General features: G+C 27.4%; 1 long non-coding RNA gene across 1 annotated transcript; it reads left to right on the top strand.

Annotated features, from left to right (window-relative positions):
* The first annotated feature begins 8 nt into the window (after positions 1-8).
* On the top strand, positions 9-4,284 carry LOC106692276 (uncharacterized). Its single transcript, XR_001344936.3, has 3 exons — positions 9-1,044; positions 2,668-2,724; positions 4,088-4,284. It is a non-coding gene; the product is annotated as an uncharacterized lncRNA (long non-coding RNA).
* The last annotated feature ends 1,462 nt before the right edge of the window (positions 4,285-5,746 follow it).

Raw genomic sequence — 5,746 nt, forward strand, 5'->3', positions numbered from 1 at the left:
GATTTTTACAATGAAGTTTTCTTTTAAGGCCGTTAATAAAATATATATGAGTGTTATTATTAAATTAATGTATTCTTTAAGTGCTTTAAATTATTTTAATATCTAGTTCACTTAGTTTTTTAAATACTTAATGCACATTTTTGTTCAAAATCCAAACTATGTTTTCATATCATGTTTGCAACCTTTCAAAACAATACTCTTGGTTGTTTATTTATGTCATTTGTAAATCTGGCAAAAAAATATGTTTTTTAGCAAATTTGGAATTTTCTTATTTGTAAAGAAAAAAACTTTTATAGATATGTTAATATGAACATTTTGTAAGAGATCCATACCTATTCATTGTGATGCTGTTTTATACTATTTTTGTAAATTAAATTGGTAACAATATAGAAATAAACAAGACAGTAAAATAAAGTTTATCAATTAAATGTGTATAATTGTTATCACTGTGTTGTTATTAATAAATGTTGTATACTTAAATGAAAAATATTTATTATTTATGAATTCCCTTGTCATCCTGCTAGAATTAAAAGTGGTAATAACATAACTGCGTTAGTTAAAAATCATTCTGTTGCTTAAATAACATCAGAGGTAGAGAGAGTACTTAGTGGCTGTTCTCAGTTATGGGCTATTTGTATTTCCCGCCTTAAACGACGGTTTATATTTTCATAATATTAGTTTGATAATTTAAACTAATTTTCCATTTAAAATAATTTTCCACTTACGCTTTTGATGTTGTAATGTTTTTTAAAAAAAAGTTTCCCAGCAATAATATTAATACTCGGAGTTATGTTTTTATTTTATAATAGTTGGTAGAATTGTCGAAGCAACTAGTTTCGCGGCCAACCTCAGTAAGTCTGGCCTTATAACCGTATCGTTATGTTTTAATCTTTAGTAGTATTCTTATTAGTTGTATGTTATTAACTGGTGATAAGTTTATTAACAATGTTTTTTCATTAATGATGTGCAGTGTAGTCAAAGATCGTGTTTTTTACGGGTTTGATGAGTTTGCAAATATTCGCTTGACTTGAACCACTATCACAAGTAATATTTTTATATAATTCTGAATTAATTACAAATTTTAAGAAGTTTTATGTTTTCTTTTTGGACATTTTAAAGTATTTTCTATGTTCAATAAAGTATTTTTAATATTAAAATTTATGGGTTTGATTTTTGATCATTTGAATTAAATTCCGATTCAAGCTGGTTTTAGAAAGATTCTATTTTAGTACAACGAAAGAAAAGGAAAATATAACTATAACAATATAATTTTCTTTGATTGGATTATAATTTTTTTTAATCTAAAGGGAACACTAAGTACGAATGTTAATAACTGTGTTAGTGAAATTTCTTGATTTCTTTTATAAATTGACGATTTCATTCATTCATTACATCTTTTTTTCTCAAATATTTAAATTAATAATTAGGTAACTGTATATTAGTTACTTATTTATTTTAAGTTTTTTTTATGAAAGTCCTTGTGGCATGAAAAAGTCAGTCAGTGCCCACTTAATAACCGCACATAAATGTTGGTGGCCTAGCTGAATGTTCCTGTATATATATTGAGTATTCCTGCTATAGCCAAGGTAACAAAAGATTTTTAATGTTTAGTCAGGTAAAATAACAGCTAATTGTGGATTAAATTATTTAAAAAAAATATATTCTGTTCGTATTAACTTAAGAGACACATTTTAACTGATATTTGAGGCAGTGTGGTGTAAATCATTATAATATCTTGTGTATCTGAAATTTATTATGAGTTGAAGTTTTCAGCTTCACTGGGTTTTTCAGGACTGATTTTATACATTTTTGAATAAAAGTGGACATTTATACGCTTTAAGAGACAATTTTAGTATTAAATTATTGTTGGTTAAAGTTCTTCAGGTTTAAGGTATAATATTGTAATTAACAAACATTATAACGTAGTGAAAGTTTTCATTTTTGCTCTCATCACTGAGTGCCTCAATTATTAAATATAAATCATTAATGACACTTTAGTTTATTGATAATTGCCAATGCTTTCAAGTTTTGCTTTTAAATATTGGAACTTATTCTCATAATTAATGTGGAGTTTGTTAAACAAGAAAGTTTTGCTGAAAGTGGAATATTCGTTGTCCAGTTGGAGGTTGATAAAGTTCAAATAAATCAGGATTTTACGAAAAAAATGAAACTTTGGGTTATTTAGCTGCTTGAAATGGTTTTTACAGAAACAAATTAATTTGTCTTTGGAGAAACTATTGTGTAGTTTTTTATGCTGAAATTTAGAGTTTTCTAATTTTAATTTTTTAAAAATTAATGCTCCCTATTCAATAAAAAACATGCCATTGCCTGTATAACTTTTTTGTTTCTTTTGAGGTCTGCTTTAACCTCCTCAAAATTGCTAATGACTTATAAGACACTGTATAGATATTATAATTGTAATATTTTAAATCAGAAAAGTTCCTATGAAATTTTTATTAATTGTGTTTAACATAAAATACGGTGGTTTTAGGATTTTTATAAAACTTAAATCTTATTTAAAAAAAAAATAAGAAGGGGATTCATGCCCCGAAACGTAAACTAATTTAGAAGATTGTATTATTTTTGAATAATATAAATAAAACTAAGAGGAATCCATATTGTCATACTTTTCATTGTTATAGTTTTTATAAGAATACGATTTTTCAGGTTTTATCTAAGAAGTCTGGTTACTGATTTTATTATCCACGAAGATGGACAGCTTTTGTGAGTACTATTTATTATTAAAATTACATAATTCAATAATTGATCGTATATTTCAATAATTATTACAAGTTAAATATACTGTTCTTAGATAAATCATACAAATAATCAAAGCAATTAGAAGATAAATATTTACCTACTTCTATTAATGTAGATTTTTTTATTTTTTAACGTACATATGAAATTACTTTTATTGGTAAGGGCTATTGTTTTACTGAGTATCATGCTAAAAATAAGTAATAAACAAACATTGATTTTTTAGTTTTTATAGATATATTTTTGATGCTTTTTAATTCCAGAAATAGAGAGATTAAAAATAAATAAATACATTTATAAACAGAAATAAATTACTATGCAATAGTTATGCATGAAATTTGATTGCTTTATTTTTTGTAGCTATTATTATTTCGATATCTTACCTTTATTATATCCGATATATTACCAAATATTTTTTGGATTCTTGGTAAATGATGGAAATACAAGTTCAAAGTTTGGTATGATTTATTTGGCATACAATTTCAATTTTTCTTTTCTTCATTTGATTATATTATAAGCATTACTAATTAGATTGCCTATTTTTATATATATATTTCACATTACCGACAATAAAATTATAGGTCAAAAATAGAGCTGGTTTAACAGTACACTGGTCATCAGTCAATATCTCGCTCTAGTTATATTTAGATTTTACAATGAAGTTTTCTTTTAAGGCCGTTAATAAAATATATATGAGTTTTCTTATTAAATTAATGTATTCTTTAAGTGCTTTAAATTATTTTAATACCTAGTTCAGATAGTTTTTTAAATACTTAATGCACATTTTTGTTCAAAATCCAAATTATGTTTTCATATCATGGTTGCAACCTTTCAAAACAATACTCTTGGTTGTTTATTTATGTCATTTGTAAATCTGGTAAAAAAATATGTTTTTGGCAAATTTATTGACGATAAATAATAATTTAGACATTTTTAAGTATTCCCTATCCGTGACAGACGTCAACACTCTGAATTTTAACTAATGGTAACTATATAATGTCATAGTAGTATTTAGTAGAAGTTGTATTTGTTGCAGAACAAAATAGAATTTTTCCATGCTTTTCCATTTCTGTTGTGATATGCTAATTCACTGATTAATTTGTCGCCATTCTTAACGTATTTTTAGGAAAACCCTTTGACATTCGTTTGCATGTTGTTTTGCCAGTGGAGGCTGAGTAAGTGCTCATTGGATGGAGCCGTTATTTTCCAGGGATTTATACTGGTTTTCTACTGTTATTTTGCAGACTTATTGTTGACTTATTTGTTAATTATTACATTAGTAAGAACGAAAAATGCAGTTTCATTCTATTAACACAATTTTATTCCGCAGCTAGCGGCGGGACACGAACTGCGGAATATAACGTATTATCCTGCTAACCTTCTTCAAATAGTCTTATCATTGAACCGAATTAGTAAAGCCTTGGTCGGAGTTCCTCATTCTGTTTCCTCAAACGATCTAAAAAAATAAAGAAAAACTTTACTTTGACAGAATTTATTTATCTAAATATTATCTTATTTACATATCCATTATAGTATTCAGTCAATATAGAAATAAACCAACCATTTCAAAACAGCACCTTTACAACACAAAAAATCTGTAACATACAGTACCTGTATCATAGTGTGGTTACCACGCACGAAATATAGGGTTCGATAATATGGTACTCGAACATTTTGTCCAAAGAATCTGAAAAACCGTCTACTTAACCTTGTGAAGATGACTGATAAAGTAGATAGTAAAACAAGTAACGGTGTTACCAGAAGTTTGGCTGCAAATTGAAACGATATAAGAAAACCTCTGTGTTAAATATATATTAAATAAAATAATTAGAAATAAATCGACTCTTTTGCCGGTTCATCCAGTATCAATGACAGTTACAATGGACACACCTCTTACCGTCGATCGCTCAGCTTCTACGCGACACGCAGCTGGAATTCCAAGGACTGCGGAGTGTTAGTGTGGTCAGTAAGCGACACCTTCCTGGGAAGGAAGTCCTCAAGGTCTCTCACTATTCTTAGCTTGAGAATGACATGAAACTTTGCAGGTGGAAGGACTTAGTGATAGATAGCTCCAGTACAAGAAGAAGAGACTTTTTGATAATTAATATTACTATTTTGCTAACATGGATATCTGGATGTTCACTCATGTAACTTTCCTAACAGTTCTAGGTTACAAGCTCAAAGTACAAAATATTCAATTATTATTTACTATTATTGGTACAATAATTTATTTTGATTTTTTTTGATGTTATAGTTGTATGTAATGTTATTATGATGAGTTTGTAAGGCACTGAGTCCCAGGTTCAGGTCAGGCTGAGACAAATAATTACTTATTTTGCAGTCTTCTTAATTTTTGTAGGAATAATCTGTCATGCTCCGACCACATTGCCTTCTTACACTGGAGACACTACTTCCTAGCGTATCAAGTATCTAACCCAAGACCATTATTGAGTTGCCGTCGTATAGATTTTTTTAATTATTAAGTTGGCACCAAATCTTTGGGTTATACGGAGTTTTAAATAACGATGAGAAGATAGTTGACCGTGGATAATATATGTGAGAAGATGGTTGGGGGAGGGGAGGGGATGCGGTCAGAATATAACACAAATAAGATGAAATGACTTATTTAATAGTGCCAACGTTTCATCCAGGATTTCTAGCCTTCATCAGGGCTAAGAACAAAGAACAAGATAATAACCAATGAATACAAAAAATAAAAAAGAAATTATAAACAGAATGGCATATAGTAAATTGTTGTACAGAATGAAATTAATGAAAATAAAGTGAAGAAAGAAGTAGAAAATAAAATGTATATATAGATAATTGAATAAGTAAGTAAAAATAACATAATTAAGGAAATAAAAATTTAAAGTTATATAATGCAAAGGAATATTAATATTTTAGTTTATTAATAATTTAAAAATTAAAATTATGGAAAGAAAAAATAAAATTGAGAGAAAGAAAATATATGTAACTAATGAAATATGTA

Source organism: Halyomorpha halys, unplaced genomic scaffold (assembly GCF_000696795.3).
Source record: "Halyomorpha halys isolate HHAL.00 unplaced genomic scaffold, Hhal_1.1 Scaffold11215.1, whole genome shotgun sequence".
Classification (NCBI taxonomy): domain Eukaryota; kingdom Metazoa; phylum Arthropoda; class Insecta; order Hemiptera; family Pentatomidae; genus Halyomorpha; species Halyomorpha halys.